This window comes from Castor canadensis, chromosome 18 (assembly GCF_047511655.1).
Source record: "Castor canadensis chromosome 18, mCasCan1.hap1v2, whole genome shotgun sequence".
In the NCBI taxonomy this organism is placed as follows: Eukaryota; Metazoa; Chordata; class Mammalia; order Rodentia; family Castoridae; genus Castor; species Castor canadensis.
In genome coordinates this window covers 29,506,243-29,528,589 of record NC_133403.1, presented here as the reverse complement: position 1 = coordinate 29,528,589, position 22,347 = coordinate 29,506,243, and the positions used below count along the sequence as shown (strand labels likewise).

General features: G+C 38.8%; 2 long non-coding RNA genes across 2 annotated transcripts; both read left to right on the top strand.

Moving 5' to 3' along the window:
- Positions 1-2,065: 2,065 nt before the first annotated feature.
- LOC141418890 (uncharacterized) lies at positions 2,066-13,410 on the top strand. Its single transcript, XR_012443557.1, has 4 exons — positions 2,066-2,294; positions 7,588-7,724; positions 11,104-11,232; positions 13,007-13,410. It is a non-coding gene; the product is annotated as an uncharacterized lncRNA (long non-coding RNA).
- Positions 13,411-14,903: 1,493 nt separating this feature from the next.
- LOC141418892 (uncharacterized) lies at positions 14,904-17,184 on the top strand. Its single transcript, XR_012443558.1, has 3 exons — positions 14,904-15,495; positions 15,811-15,880; positions 17,107-17,184. It is a non-coding gene; the product is annotated as an uncharacterized lncRNA (long non-coding RNA).
- The last annotated feature ends 5,163 nt before the right edge of the window (positions 17,185-22,347 follow it).

Sequence of the window (22,347 nt, the reverse complement as noted above, 5' to 3'; positions counted from 1 at the left end):
AGGGATGCTTGGACACTGAGAATCTAAGCCTAACAATATCATAATCATATTTCAGATTCCTGGTAGTAAGTATATTCCTGGTAGTAAGTATCATGTAAATTAGCCTTTTTGTCAACTAAGATAGCGCCAACACTTAGGGTGCACATAGTGTTCAATGACAAACCATTAAATTAACTTTTCATAGCACATAACAGCATGCGAATCCCTGGTGATGGGACCTGAAGCAGCTGCTGCCCACCTGCTACAAGTGGATATATATTCCCCCCTTTCTTTTTCATTTTCCTTTGGAGGTTTTTTTTCCTTTACCAGAAATTCAAAACTGCTATAACAGGGAAATGCAGAATGAATCTTGCAAGCATCTGGGACTTCCAGGATCTGCCATACTTTATGTACAGGGAACCTGTGTTTCCTGCGTCTGCCATCTTAGAGCTGAGTGAAACTGCAACCCTGCCAGGTGAGTGTATCACATCATCTACTCAGGATGGAACCACATACTCCAGTGCATCTGGTCTGCAGATCGCACACCTTTCTCCTGACAAAACTGGTGTCCAAGTAACCTGAGGGAACATTTCACTTCTGCCTGGTGTGGAATTGGCAGAATGCTGAACTGATCTAGTTTGTGTAGGGGTGAGTGGCCCAGCCACAGAGAGTGAAAACAACATTCCTCCACCTTGGAAAAACCAATAGTGAGCTGAAACTGACAGTTTTTCAAGAGAAAAGCAGTGAACCAAAGCTCAATTCTAATTCCTACACTTGTCCTGCAGACTGTAGCAAATTGACTCTTCATGGGATCCAAACTCACAGAGCTGATCCCTTACCCAAAAGCTGTCTTACAAGGAGCTGAAACTTCCACTGCCACTCAGGCAAACATACAAACCTTAATAAGGGAGAGAGGCATAGAGAAAGCCCTTGTCAAAAGTCTCAGCAGCTGGAAGTGAAAACAGAAGAACAAGTCTAGAGCATTCATTGAACTGATATTTTAATTTAGTATTTTTTTAATTTTTGATTTTTATTTCTCTCATTTTTTCAATATATTTTTACCTATCTCCTTCTTCCATTCTGCCAATATACCAATTTCTTTAGCACTCTTTTGCTCTACTTTCATTTATCTTCCATATTTTTATTTTTATTTTATTTCTTCTCTTGTCATATTTTGTGTCTTTTGACTCTGTGTTTACCCTATTCCTTCTCACAATACACACCCCAGACATAGGTAGACTGATAGAGGGGGTAAGTCTAACTAATATACATAATAGCACATATGTAAATTTCACAATGCAAACACTCAGTACAAGTAATATATGCTTTAAAAATGACTTCACATAAGCTAGAAAAAAAGAGTGTGAAAATGAAAAAATGAGCCTTGTAGAAATTATTACAGGAACGGGGGAGGGGGCTAAAGGAGAATGGTGGAAGGGTTGTATTCAACTATAATATGGCATAAAAATTTGTTAAATTTCACAATACACCTACATTACACCAATTATATATATATATATATATATATATATATATATATATATATATATAAAGAAAATAACTAATGAAACATTTACACCCACTCACAATATCATTGGGTATTAGTGTCAGTCACATTGGAAGATCCTCCTAAAGATTTTCTGACTGAGATGTTTTGCTGTCCTGGTGTTAAAAAGTCACACCCAAAGTTGATATGTAACTACCTTGAAAATTGTCTCTTTAAGAGTCCTGAGACATGCATGCACTTGTGTCACAATTGTGCAATACAACATCAGAATGTGTTCCTAATTTCCTCCTCTTGCAACATGCTCACCAGTCTGTGCTATCTACTGTACCTCTCATACCTTCTCTGAGATCCACACTGAGGTTCCACCTAAGAGGGAGATCCTGCTTTATTTGTTCTGCAGCTGGCTTACATCACTCAAGAAAATTTCCTCCAGACTCATCCACACTGTTGCAATGGAAACAATTGTTCTCATCACGAGAAAAAAAGAACTGTTTTCCTGTTGAAAGTGGTTATCATGCCCAATGCATACTGAACTATAGCTTCATGTTGTACAGCAAATGAGTACAAATACTTTGTGTAAATAGAAACAGCTTTTGAGCTGTGAATAAATTATTACCTGTTAGCCTGTCATTTCTGCCAGTCAGAGGTCACCACCTTTATTTACTATAATACTGTTCCCAGGTTATGGACTGCCAGAAGAAATACCTCCTCTAAGGCCAAGAGCAAGTCCGTCCTGGCCCAGCAGTGTGGCAGAAGAATCCACTTCTGGCAACCAAACAATGGGAGCCTGCAGAAGAATCAAACAAAGGTACTGTGGAAAATTAACCCATCTTTAACAACAATTCTTCTTAGCTCAGTTTCTTGTATTGCACAGAAAACTATACCGTTTAAGCCATACACTCATATTCAATTGGGCCAACTTAAGTTCCTTCAGCTAACCTCTAGTGCTACAACCTATTAAGTTATATCCATTTACCTTGAACTTTAATCTCCAAAGATTCCTGGATTTCCAGTTCTCCCTCTCTGGTTTAGTTTAATTTCACAATATTTGGGACAGTAGTTTTATGATTTCTTTTCTGTTTTTATTTGACAGGACTGGGTTTTAAACTCTGGGTCTCAAACTTGCTAGGGAGGTGCTCTGCCAGTAGAGAGAGCCTTCTTTTTGTATTGGGTATTTTTGAGATAGGTTCTCATGAAACTTCAAATCACAGTCCTCCTGATCTCAGCTTCCTGAGTAGCTTGGGTTGCAAAAGATATACTCTGTTACTTTGGGTTCCTTTGAATTTATCCATTTTCCTTATGGTTTCTAATGTAATGAAGTGAACATGAGACCACTCTGGGGGACACAGAATGACTTGATTCTCACAGAAAGTCCTTTCTTGTAATTTTAGCTGGATACAACACAAACAACCAATGGAATAGTCTCTGGAATCAGATTCTTCTTTTTTTTTATTTTTTTATTTTTTTATTTTTTCATTTTTCTTTTATTATTCATATATGCATACAAGGCTTGGTCCATTTCTCGCCCCTGCCCCCACCCCCTCCCTTACCACCCGCTCCGCCCCCTCCCTCTCCCCCCCACTCAATACCCAGCAGAAACTATTTTGCCCTTATTTCTAATTTTGTTGTAGAGAGAGTATAAGCAGTAATAGGAAGGAACAAGGGTTTTTGCTGGTTGAGATAAGGATAGCTATACAGGGCATTGACTCACATTGATTTCCTTTGTGTGGGTGTTACCTTCTAGGTTAATTCTTTTTGATCTAACCTTTTCTCTAGTGCTTGTTCCCCTTTTCCTATTGGCCTCAGTTGCTTTAAGGTATGGAATCAGATTCTTCTGAATAACTTTGTGATGTTGAGGAGATTGAAAGAGTTATGTCACTTTTCTGGGAACCACAAACCTGATTGGAACATCCTAAAGTAAATGGGTTTTGGAGTAGGGTGGTAGAAATTGATTTTGCAGATAAAGACCAATGTCCATTTTCACTTTCTGGCAGCAACATTTCTCCTTATGTGAGGTGGGGTTGGGTACATGGTGTGTAGTGGGGTCAGTTATGAACTTGTATGTTGTGGTTCTGGGTATGACATGAGCCCATGTGTGACTTAATTTTTTATATTTCCCTATTTGACAGTGTCACCTTTCCCAATCAAACTACTATCACCATTTAGCCATGACTTATCAATATATGTAATTTAATCAAATTGTTAATACTATTAACAATTAGTTAATATTGTTATGTGCAATATTAGTGTGCAGGTTCTTGCATGCTAAGTACATCTCAAAGAACTGAAAAATATCCCTTATGAACCAACACTAGGTTTACAGGGTTGTAAAAAACATAAGGTATGTTTCACAATTTCTGTTATTGGCCAGTAACAATTTCCTTTGGCAGTAAACCTCAATTCTTACTAAATCTCAAAATATGCTCATCACATCTGATTGGTTGCCATTATACACTCTCTATGATTTTCTTATTCTCCCGCCTTTTTTATGAAAGGTCTCAGTATTCATCTCCCACAATCCATTTTTGCCATGGAGTTCTGGCCAAGGAAGCTCTTTGGAAGTGAGGCCCTGCTTTACCCACAGGCTGCACACAGATCTGTTTCCTCCACAGATTTTCCAGCACAATGTGCCCTCCATGCACCAGGGGTCCAATCACACTTTCTCATCTAGGTGCACTAGTGATTGAGATGCTGTCTTTAAACAAATGACCACTTCAGGCTGCAAACGTCTCTGGAAGGGCACACCAACAGAATGAGGTCCATGACACCTCTTCTTTGGTCTCTAGATCATTGCCATCCAAATAACTTTTACTCCAAGTAAATCTGCATTCATGTTTAAATTTACCTAAATGAAATTCAACCTCCTTATCCAAAACTAGCTACACTTCATGTTTCCAGGAGGCAAAAACTTCTAATGCAGAGGGCTCCATCACAACTCATTGTCAGCAGATATGAGCCTGAGAAATGCCATGGTAAGGAAGAAGCCTGAGGAATTCAATGAACTGATAAGTGTTTAGAACACATCCTCCTCTGTGCAGTTTCAGAAAATGACATGTAACCATTTTTGTGGGAATGCTTATTGTTGGGATAATTCCCTAACACTTGTACCCACTTCTGAAACGTTTACCCAACTCACAGAACTGCGATACAGCAGATATTCATATGGTATATGAATATCTGGGCTCGAACCACTTCTAAATTGTAATTCCCACTCACAACTTCCTCAATAGATGAAGAAGGAAAGGATGAGGCATTATCCGTATAAATTTCTTTCCAACAGTGTGTGTCCAGATTTTTTATGTGAACAACAGTGGGATTCCAGTAGTGATAGGAAAGAGTCTAAAGATACAGGAAACTTTTCAGATGAGAATGAAAGGAGAGCTGTAGGAAGGAATCATGCACACTTGCTGTTGTGGATAAAAAGGAATTTTAAGGACAACATGAATAAGAAATATGTGTTATTTGCATACTCTGGTGACATAGGAATAAGTTTAGTATCACCACTGGCATTGACCTTGTGGTCCCATTTACTTTCATAGTTAAAATCAGTGCTCTCCACAGCCCTGCATATCCTTGTCTGGTGTCTCCAAAACATCACAGCTTTTGATTTCAATGGCTTGACATTTTTGGGAACTCTATACAAGAGATTTGGATTTGGATTGATCTAACATAATAGGCCTTGCCCTCTATGTTACATAAACATGGAGACAGATTTATTACCACTGCCATGAGGTGTATGAGGTGTCAACTTCCCTTCTACATTTTCAGTCCTCAGAGCCACACTTTCTGTTCTGTCCTCCCTGTGCAGAACTGGTTGAAATCATACTGCCAGAGTGGGCAAATTATAGAGAACATTCCTAAGGTTTTCTTGCACACTTATAGGCCAGATTTGGTGGTGTTCTTAGAAAGATCATGATTATTAACAGAAAAAATGGTGCCACAGTCAGCTGTCAATGTTTAGCATGTTTGTTCACAAAGGATAAATTAGAGAATTGGGTGGAGAATCGTGGACATGGTTTCACACTGTGTCATTGAACATCCTGATCATAAGGGGAGCAAGTTTTTTGGCCTCACCCTCAGCATTACATGGTCCTTTTACTCTTCTATGGTCAGTGCCAAGGGAAGCCTATGGTTCTTGGCTCCTGGACAATAAGTATAGACACTCTCTGCCCACAGACATCATTCTCAACAGAGGGTCTCAGTCATCTTGATGTGCACCCTGGGCCTGAAACCTGTGGACATTAAGGCCAAAAGTGGTGGGACCTTTTGGTCTTGTACACCATCCACATTTAACCTCTCTTCTCTGGTCTTTGTGTTCCTATGAACTTTGCATCTATGTGGAATTAACAGATTCATCTGGGAAGACAGACACCTGCGGTCCTGGGGCTCAGGTCTGTCTCACTGCATATCTGTCCTTCTTCCATTGTAGAGAGTTGTACATCTTAAATTGCTTACATTGAGTTTGTGTTTTCAACATATTTCTTTTCTTTTTCATGTCAATATGTTCACTATATTTTACATTAAATAATAGTTTATTAATACCAGTTACCATTACATCCTTTTATAATATAAAACACGTCATAGGACAAACATCAAAATAGAGATAGAACTTCATGCATTACAAAGCCGTCACCCTCTTGACCCCCAATATCACTCATTCTCTCCTATATCTCTTAATTCATCTTCATTGAACATTGTCAGGTTGTTTTTAGCACTTGCCATTTGTTCTTACTTCAGTATCTCTCTATGTGGTAAATCCTTGTCTAGTATTAGTAGTCCATTGAGAAACAATCCCAAAGCATTGCTTTACTTCCAGAAAAAATTCTGAGTTGTAGATTTTATTGTTTTCTTTTTACCTTTGCTTTTCTTTCTGGAAACTCAAAGATTTGGCTTCAGACCTCCTCTGGGATAGACAACTTGCAGCTCTGGTGTCATCATGGGACAGCAGAGTGTCTATTCAGTACACACCAGATACCATTAGTTGATTTATAGGAGCAAATTATAGGAAATTTTGGGGTCCCTCCAAAAATGTCCAGAAAATGTAAAAATACTGGATCATTCTATTACATGGAGAATGAAAATGTGTCCCAGCCTGTTTTAGTGGAAGATCCACATCTTGTTTACCTTGGACTCCAGGGAGGTCTATCATAGGCTGAGTAGTATTGCACAGAAAAGTCACAACATATAAGTGTTATATTGTAGAAGGAAAATCTTTTGACGCCTGAATTCACAACTGTGTAGGATCTGATCCTCTGCACAGTCCCTGGTCCCATTTAGCTGGTTTCCATGTCAAAATCAGAAACTGTGGAGGAAGGCAAGCAAGGGACACCCAGGATATGAACTGCATAGTGAGATCTCTCAGTCACCAGTGAATCATGCTGTTCTATTCACCCAAACTGGATGCTTTTGAGTCCATGATATGATGAAGCTGTATCAACATCTAACATCTTATCCAAGGTTAAAAGAAACAAGCAAGTCACAGGTGACAATTATAGTCCTATTCTTTACTTCTACTTACAGAACAAAATTTCTCATTTTCTGACTTTCATTGTGTTTTACACTTTGAATCAGGAATTTCATGAAGCAATGTTTCTGGCCTTCTTGACCAGCTAAATTTGTAATAGACATATATTGTAAAAATGTGTGATGCTGAGTGACAGTAACAGTTTTTTCCTTCGGTCTTCCTTTGCTGTTCTTCTTTTTTTGTTTGCTTCTTTCCTTCCTTCTAACTTTTTAAGACATTCTCTATATGTATCAGAAACAGGCTTCTACCTACAATGCTCCTGGTGAGTGTCCTTACCTCTGGAATTACAAGCATGTGACTTCACCCATTTCACCATTCCTATTTTAAAGTGTGTCATCTGTTGAGGTCAGTGGACATTACTTCTATGGGGACTGCAGACCTCTAACACCATCACTGTGTTTCTCCCTTGTTGATAAGTAGTGAAAGCACATGACACTTAGGACAGTGCCAGGTAGAAATGTTAAATTAGTTCTCCTTTTGCATTTAATGATCCAAATCCAATGTTACCAAGGGAATGAAGCCACACTTCACTTTTCCATATTTATTATCACATTAATATTATTTTCAACCTCAACAGAAAATGGGGTGTATCTGCAGATCACATAAGGTAGCAGAGGTGCCATTACTGTACATTAAGCAGTCCAAGACAGAAGGATCTTGCCCTTGATGAAGAAAAAGCAAACAATAATGGATTCAACTTAGAGGACACAAAAGGTACTTAAATCTTGTTCTCATGTGACTAAGTACAGGGAATGAGGGCAACTATGAAGATAATGATCATTTTAAGGAACTGGGTATGGGGATGAAGGCATTAATACCAATTTTAATAGAAGAGGCAAAAGTAAATTGAAAGAGAAATCGAATATCCTGGAGAATTCTGAACATGAACTCTATAGACCTTATTCACCTGCAAGATGGATGAGATTGATCCCCAATGTCAGTTTTGTAGATTTAAACAAGATGTCTTATGTCTGATCTCTATCTGATCATGAAGTACTAGTTGAAATAAGTGGAATGGATTGGACAAGTAGGATCAGGAGCATTTGAAATTGACCAGGCCATGGGATCCAGTGTCCACATGCCATGTATTGGGCAGACATTGGTTGGTAGATGAGTAGATATAAAGGAATTTCAATATTATGTATAAGTTGAAGCAGCAGTGTCAGGACAGAAAATGAACCCCATAGATTACCTTATTTGTCCATACTAATCATAATCTCATTAATCCCATATAGATTCACTTTATAGTTATAGGGTGTGAGAATCTGTACAGATGTAAGACCTATGTAGGTACATAGACCAGGAGTCGATTGTTGGCAATTAACCTGACACCTAGAAGAAGAACCACCACCAGCTCTACCCCAAATTTTACAAACCTGTGATATGGTCATGTACCAAAATTACAGCTGGTGAGCAATGCATTTTAGAATTACCTGGTGTATGTTAACATTAGACTGCTGGACATCTCAGCCAGACAGATGTTCAGATCCACTGACTCTAAATATTTACTTTCCTGAATGTAGTCCCAAAGTAGCAAAAACATTAATTTTGAAAATTCCCAGGCCACAATCTGCTATCCAGCAAGATCGACTAGAGAGAGATCACTAAATTTTAAGAATCCCTTTTCTAAGCCATGACATACACATCACTATTTTGGGTTAAAAAGCACCAGGTCATTCTATATGCTGTTAGGACAGAACCATCCGTGCCAGAGGAACCTCACCATTTCAGGTGCCAAACCTAAGCATATCCCCATAAAGAAAGAGTCAGAGGCCCAGTTGATTTTTTATCTTGCTGTAGAGGCATAGAACAGGTTTTGCAGAAAGCTTACTTATCAACTTACATATTGTTGGTCTCAGCTCTCAAATGGAGCACCAGTTCCCTGAATTTCAAAACCATCTTCAAAAGTGCTGATGGAACCTGATATTCTTACAAACCACGTTCCGTAAGAAGCACCACACACTTTCCTGATAGACTTCCTATGAGGGAACTGATGTAGTTAAAGATGCATCCACAGTGTAAGTAAATTGGACTCAGATTGGCTTGGCATAGGGTCCCAGGAGGTTTCCATAACATAGACTATCTAGAAGATAATGTACATTGGAGAGAATTTTCATGATTGAATGACTATTACTTGTGACAGATGACAACTGTTAATTTATGTCATTGTTTCCAGTAACTCAGGATCAGTATAAACATACAGGAGTGATATTTCACATCAAGACTGGGACCACTTTTATATCACCATGTTAGCTTACTTCCTCTTTCACCCTGAAATTTTAATAATATAGCAAGATGTTTGGAGGCATATCCCTTTTTTCTAATTTAAGCTGATTACATAAATAGAAAATAGACATGTGTAGATTTAGAATCCACAGAAATACTCCCAATGGACACATTTTGATGGCAAAATTACTGGTATGGAGACCAGTACAGTAACACGCCATGTGTGGCAGGTGCTCACTCTGAACATTCTATGATGTCATGCTGCTGTGGTAATGTGTAGATTCAAATCTCACCTTCCATTCCAACTGTCACTCAGTGACCTGAGTGGTCATAGCAGACAGCAGTTGGGACATACTCAGATTGATCCAAATCGTTCACAGACATGGGTAACTTGATTTGCTGTGGCAGAGGTATGTTCATATTGATATTTTCAATGTCCCCTCTCCAAATAGACTTCTTCACTTTTATTCAATATATTACCCTAGTGTGTTGTCATTTCCTGAACTGTAAGTTCTCTACTGATTTTGAAATATTTCATAGTTTTGTTTTAGTAATTAATTTGTAAATTGATCAAACTAGTCACCTTACAGATTGTTATAAATTTAGAAAATATGTATTTTTAATGAAAATTTTGAACATAATATTTCACATATTAAATACAGGGGCGCAAACTCATACTGATGTTTTTAGATCATGAGACTCTTAAATTTAAGATATCAGTTACATTCCATGAAAGGAGAGTGACAGGCCAAACTCTTCTGAATGCCAATGCCAAAATCAAAGTCATTGAAAGACATGATAAGTTCTGGGAGTATTAATAAGGAAAAAAACTGTGTATGGGGGATGAGCTATCCATTGAGTTTCTGAAGACAGAATCCTCACTCTGTAGAGGATGTCAGGAGAGTGGTGACAAGGAAGATATTGATGATGGAAGTACAGAAGACCTAGGTGGCCCTTCTGGTGTGGACTGAGGCTGTGGCTACATCAGTTCACTCTAAAAAAGATAAGAATCTTCCCATTGAATCTCAGAAACTAGAAAATGGTGAGTGTAAATGCGGCAGAGTTTTGGTGTGGAAGATAAGGGTCGAGAAGAGCCCTCTTAGAGCAAGATTGTTTTCCAGATGGTCACATATTGATTCAGATCAGTCAGTCATTGATGTGGGTACTTATGAAATTCATGCACTGACATGTGAAGCACGAGGCCAGAGAGCCACTTGGATCAACGAAGCAGCAATAACTCTTCATCCAGACATGGTCAAGACAATGAGATTTAATTCTTATTTCATATCTTACCCCTGGAAATACACCTAAAGATCATCTCACTGAGGTGATTTGCTGTCCTAGTCTTGAAAAGTGACATCATAATTCATATAGTAATCACTTTCAAACTCCTGTTTTCTAAGTTTATTGAGACATGCATACAATTTTGTTAACTGTGGCACAGATTGTGCACAAGAACTTATTTCTCATGTGCTCTTGAGCTATGCTCAGCTGCTTCATGTTTCTACTCTTTTACTTTCATCTTCTTTAAGATCTCCATTAATATTCCTTCTGTGAGTAAGGTCCTGTAGTATTTTTTTTTATATTTGGCTTGTTTCATACATCATAATGTCCCCTGGTTCCATCCTTGTTGTTGCAACTGACATGAATATTCCAGTGAAAAAAGAACAGAATTGTTTGTGGCATTATAAATGCTATCCATGAACAATACATGCATGTTTGAAAACATCACATGGTACCTTTAAAATACAAACAACTACATGTGTCAATGAAAACAGTATTTGAACTGCAAATCCATTACTGTTAATTAGACTATCTCTCTGCCAGGAAGAAGTCAAAACCTTTATCTCCTGTCATGCATTCCCAGGTTGTTGCCTCACTGACAGCACACCACCTCGGAGGTCACGATGTATTCCAGACTGGCCTGAGTGGTATGGCCAAAGAATTCAACTGTGGCCACCCACCAGAGGGAAGCCTGAGGACCAGGCAAATGAAGGTACTGGGGAAATTTAGCCATAGAATTCATTATTCAGCAATGACTCTATTAACTGTCATATTTTGCAGAGAAAGCAGTAAATATGGAGGCCATACTCATATATATTGAAGGTTTCCAAATTTTAATTCATTCAGTCCTGCTTTAATACCATAAATACATCACACCTAATGGTTTTACATACTTTTTAGTGTAATATCTCAAGTGATTATTTACACATTAACTGAAGTGATGAACATTGGCAGAAACAGATGTACTCATGCAACTTTTTGTCATTTGTATCATTTTAATGCACTTTATTTGTGACAGATTTGAAAACCATCAATCTTGAAAGTATACTGTAGAACTCTTTCAAATTCCATCCCTTGTTCAAGTCCTTTTTAAAGAAGCATCTTAATTTAGAGTGGTGCAATACTTATGAAAACCTAATACATGTTATTATTAACTATAGTCCAAATTTGCATTAAATTACACTTATTGCTACCAGTTATATGGGGGTGTTCCTAAAATGGTTAATAACCAATGAAAAATAGTTTCCATATGCTAAACATTCCCTTAGCTTCATCCACTAATCCTTCTCTCCTATTCCCAGAACCTTGGCAACTTGTGCAATTAAACGCACTCCATAGTTTTCCTGTGCAAGAGTTTCAACCGTTTAGAGTCACCACGTACACTGTTTTTCTTCAGTTTGACTAAGTTAATGTATCTGTGCACATACAAGTTGTGCTTCCTATTTCTCCTTAGCTTGTCAGCTCAGTGTAGGTAAGTTTCATAGCATCTGTCTTGTAGAATTTGTCCATTTCCATCAGGTTATAATTTTATGTGCAGAATGTTTATGAAAGTATTTAGTTACCCTCAATTAAATGTCCATTGAATCAGTAATCATAATTCCTGTTTAATTGGTGGCAATGGTGCATCCTGTCCAGTACATTTCCTTTATAGGTATCCAGGCTAGAGCCTGGTAATTTTTTTCTTTTCAGAGAATTCATTATGTGTTTCTGGTTTTCTTCTTCAGATTTTACCACTTTCCAACACATTGGTTTCTGCAATAGCTGCTGTTTTTCTCCTTGCTGTTTTTAGTTACATTACATTGCTCCTATTTGACTAGCATCTTATTGAAGTTAGGTCTTTTGTTTTCTGTGATATTGCATGTAGTGTATAGATTTATGTTTCAGTAGTGCCTTGAAGTCATGTCACAGTTCTCACAGGTTTATATTCATTTTTATTTTTCATTGAAATCCTTTTTCAAAACATTGAAAAATTTCAATGAAATCTTGTGCTTTGGACCGTGTGCTTTGTGTGTGTGTGTGTGCTTTGGCATTTCTTGACTTTCCTGGATTGTAATAGTAGCACTGCACCAATTCCTTCCAGCTGCAAATGGCATTTTCTCACCTAGATCTGTCACTTTCCTTTATAAAAGAACAGGTGTCATGCTGGATAAGGGGGCACACCCTGAAACACTTTCAACTCTCCATACCTGATGGTATCTGCAATTGCCCCATCTCCACATGATGCAAAAATTGTGGAAAATGTTGTTCAGACTTCAGCATAACATGTAACTTAGGGGACCAACCTCAGAGCACTGTAGTTCTGCATCAGCCAGCTGTGTGTGCTTTGTGTGTGTGTGTGTCTGTGTGTGTGTGTGTGTGTGTGTGTGTGTGTGTGTGTGTACGCAACAGCAGTCTCCTTGCACTCGAGCCCCCTGTTCACACAATAATGCTTCTTTAGGTTTTTGGTATCAAAACCAACGTGCTGACAACATTGTGTTTCCTTCTAGAGTCACATAAGGTGATTATGGAGGTAGTTCCATGTGTGTGTGATGAGGAAGATGTGGAAAATGTCATGAAGATAAGGTTGCCCATCTTCATCTATGACACAAGTATTGTTTATTTGTCTTCATTTTTCAATCAGCTTTAGACACCCAACTGTTTCTAGGTACATTATACATGGTTTCTAAAATTTTCTTTGTGGAGAAATGTCAAGCAAATATATAACTACAGCAAATGTCTGCTTCAATCTGGCACTCATGCTTAACTGTCTCAATTTGCAAGTACAGGGGAGTAAATGTTTTCCTCACTCACCTTTTCCAGAATAATAATACCTTGATATGTGCTGTATAATATTAATTTGAAAAACATTCAAGGAAAAGTTTATGCCTTTTCCAAATGCACATTATGGTGATTCCCATGAAATAGTTCCTTTTTTTTTTTTCCTTTTTTTCATTTTTTGAATCTTGTTTTTCAGGACTGATATTTTAACTAACAGAATCACTTTACTAGGCAAATAAATCCAAAATAAATTTGTCTTTGGTTGTGTTCTAAGAGGATCTTTTATCTTTTTCCTGGGTATCTTCAAATGTTGTCCTCTGATCTCCACGACATTAAGATGTTAAAAATCACTAGCAGGAGCCAGTGACTTCACATCAAGTCATCTGATCTAATCATAGTGATCTACATAATTTTGTAAACAGGACTGGACATGACCTTGTTCTCATATATCTTCTTTTACCTTACAGGAGGACTCCACAGGCCACAAGAACTGTAAGTATTCCAAAATCTCACATAGTCCTAGGAAATACTTAGGGGCTCAGAAAGATTAGCATTATGGACTGCTTTTGTTAAAAGATATCCTCATTCCAGGCTTCTGCTGGAGAAGAAGACTGGGGGTGTTTTTGGAAAGGGATTGGTGATGGAGAAAAGATTTATAACCATTTTCTGTTCGTGGAAAAACCTATGTCATTTGTGTAAATGTTCTGTAAATGTTCAAAAAATTTCCACCACCATGTTACATACCACATAAACCAATTCCTTCAGTCCTTCCATAGCTGAACTAGAAGGTTAGATTAATATCCCAGCTCTTTGCAAGAGGAAGATGCAGAGACAAATGCCCAGGCTCTTCATGCTGAAGTAAAAGAGAGAAAGATCAAGTCAAGCATGAGGCACAATGTTGATGTTTTGAGTACAGATCTGACATCTTCATTCAGCCAAGGGATCCCTACTTTCAAATCAGGGACTTCCAGCTCATATGCTTATGCCTTAGAATATTAAGCTTACAGGATTCCCAAGTGCTGCCTAGATTTTGGGGTGTCCAATGTGGTCACAAAAATCAGGATGAGAAAAGGTCCAATAATCAGTAGAGATTCCTAATTATTGTTGTGAAACTCACATAGCGCACAAGGTTTTGGTCAGTGCCCAGATTATACTTCCAAGACCCCATGTAAACCACGGTAGGTAAACATTTGCCTGTGTTGCTGTCTTTTGTCAGACCTCGCTCCCAGAGACATATCAGTGAGTACTTTGTTGCATTTAACATTACCATCAGAATTCTTAGAAAAAATTAAATTCATTACCACCACCCCTGATAGAGTGACAGGAACCTCCAAGTACAATTTGGTTGTTAGCCTGGGCTCCATCAACCTCGCTGGCCACTTCCAAATCAGGTGTAAGTGAGAGTGTTGGGTTTCAATGATCCCCATGGTAAAAATTCACACTAATTTGGGCTAATGTGAGCTGGGCATTCGTGGCCACCATGGACACACAGAAACTCCGTGTAGAAAAGGAAGACAAGTAGGAACATAATCACAGGATTAGTAGCAGTTATTTGCAAACGTAACAAATTATTTCCTAATTTTTATTTATGAATGATCATTTAAATGGTATTAGTGAATAAATAGAACAGAATATCTTGTGTTCTATTGATCCTGTTCTAATACCAATGTTTGATTTTACACAATGAAAATCCTTAGAAAGACATATGTAGAGCAACCTATGGTGATCTTGTAATGAAAAGATCATTTAAAATGATATTAGCAGATAAATAGAACAGAATATCTTGTTTTCTGTTGACTTCCTCAGAAAGACCATATATAGAGCAAACAGTGTGGCTCTTGGAAAGAACAGAAATTGAATGTTGTTAAGAAGGTACTTGTAAATTCAGCTCTGGTTATGCATTGGATGGAGGAGGTGTGGACTTGGACATTAATCACACCCTGAAACTTAGTGTTCACCCGTTTGCTGATGGACTAATATGTAATGATTATTTCCTTTCATTGAGAAACCAGAAGCTCTCCATCTCATTTCTTTCTTTCTCTTTTCTTGTGCTTTATGTACCTACCCCATGTCTATATCACTTATTGCTCTTTAAAATCCACATGCAACACTACTTGCATAGTGACAGTCATTCTTTATATTCCTAGTTCCTGCCAAGATACTGCCAAATATTCTTCCTCATCACAAGACACATGAAGAGGAAGCATCAAATACCTTGGTAAGCAGACTTGCCTTTGTGCAAAATCAAAGCATTATTTTTGATTGTTAACTCTTTCAAATGTATTACAATGTGAATGTGTAACCATGTAAATATTTTGTGATCTCCACAAATTCCATGGTTTGGTATGTTTAAGGGAGACGTTTTATGCAACTGAGATATGATTTCAGGCTAAAAACTGGCTGCAGTGTCTACTTCACTCTCAGCAGAACAGTTTTTTTCCTTGGGAAAAACATTGTAACTGCCAAAAGATAGACATGTAGGCATGAATCAGGATGGCCACATATTAACAATCATTTCTTGATGCTGTTATAGATACAGACAATTGCAAAAGAAAGTGGAGGAGACTGTGATATCCATCACCAGAGTGTGGCGAATCAGGATGGTGAGTATGGTGGATATATCCTTAATTTGGTGTTGACAGACAGCCTGATTCAGGTACCAGGCTATGGATGAGGATTATGTGTCATCCTAGAAATTTGTATAACAGTTAAAGAACAATGTTCTTTAAGAACAACCATGGTATGATTGGGGTCTTGGTGGGTAATAGAACCAAGTATGAATCCATGTGTTGTAGGTCTGGATGTGCTTGTGCCCAACTTGTCTTGGATGTTGGCCAGAGTGAATTAGCATCCCAAACATCTGAGACAGTGCCTGGCTCTTGTGTATGTCCAGGAAGGATGTATAAGAGAGACATCAGATCACGGTGCAAGTCAATTATGTTCCCTGATGGACTCTAGATCATTGCTACTCATTTTGATATTCACTGCAGAAATCTGTGTTTCATGGTAAAGTTTATATAACCCTATAACATTGAAGATTGTGAACCATGGTCCTCTATGCACATTTCATGTCAGCAGGATATGAATATTTATAATGTGAGAGAATGATCCCATCCACCATGGACGGCAGTTGTGAGCCTGGCCTAGTTTAGATCTTCCATCCTATAGACTTTAATACACTACCATCAGAGTTGGGATTCCCACTTCATATGTTTCAAGGTGAAGCTGCAGTGGGTCAGTGGAAATGGTATCAAAAGTAGAACTTGTAAGGTCCTATATCTCACTTGATTACATGAAATTGCACGTAAAATGTTGTGAAGTCTCCAGGTACACACACTCCTGAGAAAAGCCTAGATTGGAAAGGACAGAGTGGTGTATAATGCACTGTGATGATGTGTGACACTGCTTCTGGTTTGTCACTTTTTAATGCATAGGTATATTAACTCACAGGTCTACCAATTAAGAGCATAGCATCAGCATATGCTTAGTTTGAGGATGACGTCTACTTGCTCATACCAATATTATGTCAGGGGAATTCAGAGATCTGATATGCACTTAGAAAACATACATTTCAAAAATCAAGACCCTAAGCAAACTACATAACCTCATCCTAGAGTGATGCCACATTGTTCTAGTTATCTTCCACTACGCCCCATATTTGAAAGTTTTCACAATATCTCAACATATGCTACATCATGCCTCTAGCACATGAAGGTATGGATTTAAACCAAGTGCAACTTGTACGCCATACTCACCATAAACTCAACTAATGTAGAATGAGTGTATGAAATTCTATAACAATTTCTTCCTATTGTTTTTGTCTCCAAAGGTTGGAATATATATTATGATTCCAGCAGTGATGAGGAAGATTCTGCAGGTAGGTGATCCACTCGAGGTAGGTTCTAAAAGGATGTTTCCCTGTGAGGAGCCTTGTACACAAATACTCTAGAGAAATAAGGAAGGACTATCAAATAAAAATGAACTATGTGTTCTTTGCATACTATAGTCATAAGAAATAAGTGTGGTATCTTTACTGGCATTGAGCCTATTGTTCCATTTGTTTGGATAGTTTAAAACAATGCCCTTGAGAAGCCCTGCTCTTCCTCATTCTGCCTCTGCCAAATGTCATAGAATTCTTGGTAGTTTTTGACATGTGTCAGGAATTGTTTACATGAGATTTCGAATTGATAGGAAACTATTAAAAGACCCTACTCTCTGATACTGCTTGAACTTGGAAGCAGAGGTTTTATGACCACTTACACAGTGTAGGAAAAAGCAAACACACTCCTCTCATTTAAAGGCTTTATAGTTGCACTTCCTCTTCTTCAACCACTATCCTCTCTTGGTTGGAAGGACACCACAGCAAGTTATAGAATATTCCTATGGAATTCGTGTACATGTGTGGGTCTTGTGGAGAAGATTGGTGAAATATCGGCCCTCAATACCGTTGCTCACCTCAACACTTCATCACTTCCAGCCTTCTCAGAGTAGGAGTATTCTGAATAGACTTCCTACAGAGATCTGTGTCCACCTGAACTTCAGGCCCACACTAGCAGGGAGAGACAATGAGGATGTATGAGATGGGGCTGCACACCTATTTCCTCACATTTTGAATAAACTGCTCACCTGGATAAACAGTCTAAGAAGGGTCTCTTATGGTAGCAAGTTGAAAGAGACCTATTCCTTTCAGTCGCAGTGACCAAGCCAGAAATTACTGCCTCCCTACTCTTCCCTATCATCAGAACTGTGAGGTGCCTCCAGTCTCACTCCTTCCATGACACTGTTTGAACCTTGCCATGTTCTCCCTACCTTAGGCATGGTAAATCAACCTTGTAAAGGATTAACTTGTGGAGAATATGGATGATTTCTTTTTCTTCTAACCTTGTGATCATCCTCTCCAGTCAGTTGTGGAATTGCGAAGATGCAATGTTTCTCATGTCCCTGCTCTTCACTGGCCATGAAACTCACTCAATATGTAGGTGGACTTTAATTCTCCCTCAAAGGATAGGGAAGAACTCCAGGTCCATGGCAGCTGCTCTTGGGATTGGTTTGAATGTTTATTTGAGTAATTCTGTAATGAGGAAATGTGACAATATATCCTTGATCTTTCCATCAATGTTCCCATTCTGGAGAAAACTATCAGGTTTACAGGTGATGAAGTAAAAGAAAATTGGAGAAAACAAGAGGAGGGAAAGTGACAGGTAGTAGGAGGAACAATGAAAGGGAGGAAATGAAGTATCAAACTGAGAAATTCATGGATATAGGGGCTGCCTCTTGGATGAAATGTAACCGATAGGAACCCTACCTCTTGGAATCATGGATAAACTCTGCTAGAGAAAAGCCATGGACACCCTAGATCCTTTCTTCATTGCGGTAGTGAGGAAGCTCATGCAGTGATGCAGGACCAGAGAGATGAGCAGTAATTGAGTTCCAGGTTGGGCTGTATGTTACTGAAAGTAAGAGAGATCCAGGTTTTCATGTAGACTTTTCTCTTTTTCAAGGCCACTCCATCACGGTCACTGCCCTGGTGCATGCAGAAGCGCCTACAGTGATGTCGAGGAGTTAGAGAAAGGGACCAAAAATCTGAATGTAATTTACTCCTTAATTCTTTCTGGTTTTTCTCTATTTCGCATCTATCAACTCGTTCTTTGTATTTCTTTTCTCTTCCTGTTTTCCCACATTTTATGAGTTTTCCTGAATGTCCATGTCTCATGTAGATACTTGAGGTCTAACCTTCTTCACTGTCTGCAAACTCTCATTGTCGATCTACTGAGTGTTTCTTATCCTCGCATTTGGTTACTTTCTTTTTCATTCATCCATGATGGAGAATGAACTCAAGGCCTCCTGTATGCATTTGCTCTGCTAGTGAAAGCCACATCTACTTGTAATGATTTTTTTTAATTGCAATGCAATGGGCAGATTCATTGGTTGTAGAGAAATAATTATTTCCTAGAACACAATGCCCTGGTTAAGTGTCTGTGTTTATCATGTATGTCTCAAATGGATGGTTTAGTTTAGAAAAGCATTAGAGATTTAGAGCTATGGTTTTACCCTTTGCCATCAGATAACCTGGCTTTCTTAGGTTTCATGTAAGTGGGTTTTGGCATCAGTATCCCATGATCCTAAAGCCCGCTTTTTTCTCCTCAGTGGTTACTCAGTGGACCTGATACTGAAGATCTCAGTTAAATCCAGAGTATTGGTTCATGGAGGATTTTAGGCTCAAAGTCACAACTCTAATAGAGAGGAGCCCACAGACTTGAGTGAACTCTTGTCCTGTTCTCTGTGGATGTCAGGGCAAAAGAACACTGCCCAAAGTTATGGGGTCTTCTGTAAGATCAGAACCTTTCCTGCAACCTTTTCTTCACTGATCTCTCTGTTTCCATACTGACATTGTATCTGTGTCTCTGTTGCAGATTTGTCTGGTACAATGGCCAGCTGCAGTCCTGGGCTCAGAGCTGCCTCACTGATTGTCCCCTCCCCCTTGTAAATAGTTTTCATTTTTAATATAGCTTATTTATAAATGTTTATTTTCTTTTCACTATAGTAGATGTGTTTATGTTTTTATATTAAATAATATCCTGTCTCTTTTCTGTACCTCTAATGTCATTTTTATTGAACACTACATCTAAAGTTATAGCATTTGCCAGACATACTTATGTCAGAGTATTGTGGACAGTATTCAGGGTGTGAAAGATTTCACAAACGTCAGGGTTAAAGCACAGAAAATTTTTATTTACTTTTCAAAGGAAGAAAGAGTCAGATACCATAGATACAGCCATGTGGTAGGAGAATCAATGGGAGGTTTTAAGGGCTGTATATTGAGGCTGGAGTGGGGAAGGAAATGGGTGGCTGTTGGTTCCTTTGATAGATGATGGGGTGTGTATCCTGATTAAATCAGCACATGGATCAGGGTGTAGTTTGGCCTAGAGACATACCTTCTTCTGAGTACTATGGTTTCTTAGAATAGAACAGAGAAGTTTCTAGCTGGGTGTGGCCTGAAATACATAAGCAAGGTTAGGTGTGAGCCTATACAAAATCAAGTTTAATTACAAAATACGGATTCTTAGGCCTATTTGTTGTGGGTTATACATCCCACCTCTGACAGAGGGATGAATATTTGGAAGATGAGGGCAAGCAACCTCACTCTAGGGTTGGTGAGGGAGGATGTTTGATCTTCTCTAGTTGGGTTGTGCTGAGAAGTGACTTAGACAGGTCATGAGGACTTATGGTTTGCTTTGGAGTAGAGGTTGAAATCAAATGGCTTGGTAGGGCATTTGCCCCTGGGGATTGTGTAAGTTTTAATTAATGAGATTATTTGGGCCTGAAGAAAGGACTTTATAAAGCAGAAAAAGGAAGTTAGGACTCAGTTTGGTTTAAAACGACACAAGGGGAATTGAGGGAGGATCTGAGATGCCAATGACCTGCAGTATATGATAGACAGCCCCAAGTTATTGAGCAGCAATTATGGTAGATGACTACTATCAGTAATAATATTATCTATATAATGAAGGAGATGGTCAGCAGGTAGAAAGGTAGAAAGGTAAGTTTTTGTAATTAAGCATAGGAAACCTACAGGAATGAGAATAATGAGACCAAGTGACGTGGTCCATAAAGTTGTGGGCCTCTGTGGGTGTCACCTGGATTGCATTTGAGGATCAGGCAAAGGTCTTCTGCAGTCTCACACAGGTATTTGGTATTGGGTGGGTTTTTGGAAGTAACAGAAGAGGTAGGTCTGATGGGTGAGTATCTGGTTGGTGGAGGGGGAGCAATCCTAAGCCCAGATAAATGAATACAGAAAGGCAAACCCAAGAGTTTTGCAGCTATGGAGTAGTTAGTTGACTTAAATGGGACCCTTTTAAGGAGGCTGATGCATTGTTGTTTGTCCTGGGAGGTCCTTTAGGAGGACCTGGTCTCTGGGTTATAAAGAGGGTATTTTAAAAGTAGAATCTACAGGCCACAGGAGGATATGCTCTGTATATTTTATCTGCAATCTGACCATTTTTAGCTTTAGTCTAAGCCTGAGAGTTAATTTTTGAATTTCGGCATTTTAATTACACCAGATAGGGATAAGAACTTTAGACATTTTGGAGCAGATTTTACATATTAACTATATAATAGCAGTTTAAAAACCATCATAAAGATGTTTATAAGTACACACACAAATGTTTCAGATAAGGCAAGCCAAAAATATTGTTAATTTATGCTTGAATAAAATGGAAAAAACCCTGAAATTTGCATGCAGTAATAGTCATTTGTTTTCTGGAAATCCAAAAGCAAAAGATGTTTTGTCCAATGTTTCATAGATTGATGCTTAAAAACCACTCATATAAACAATTATATTAATTAAGAGAACTCTTGGACCATTAAGCCATAAATATTATTTGCCCTAAGGGGTAATAAGGAATTGTGGGTTTTCCTATACGCTTATGTACATCAAAGATTTTCTGAAATTTTAAAATTTTTCTTTTCATAATTGCATGACCTGGAGGGTTTGAGCTAGGACCTTTGCCCTTTATTTTTCTTGTCCTTGCCTAAGGTCAAAAGGTGGTATAAAGAGTCGGCAGTGTGTCAGCTTTACCACCCCAAATGCAGATCCCATACTTGAGTTCCTGGAAGACTTGACACCTGCAGAAATGGTCTTTCCATAAGGACACTGGACACAGAGCAGAGCATTACTTTCCTCCTCCATGTTGTGGTTTTCACTGCCCTGGGAGGAGCAGAAGCCTGAAGCAGGAGAGGAAGTGTGGCCCACCTAAGCCAGGGTCATAGTGCTCCACCTAGTGACAGGAGCGTCAAGGCTCAGGGGTGTAATGTTCCAAGGCACTTGGACTCCCTCCCCAAGGGTCTTGCACCTCTCATCCATGCTATGTTCTCCTATCCTCCCTGAATGCTCTCCTTTTCCCTTCTAATCTTAACCCCTGTTTGGGAAAACCCCTAGGTCCTGGGACCTGTTCCTTCCTGTGATGAGGACCCTCTTTGTGGGGTCACCCCTGCAACTGAAGGGTCCTGGTTCCCTTTCTTCTCTCTCCTGCTGTGTCCTAGAGACCTCTGATGAGATCAGCACACTGGC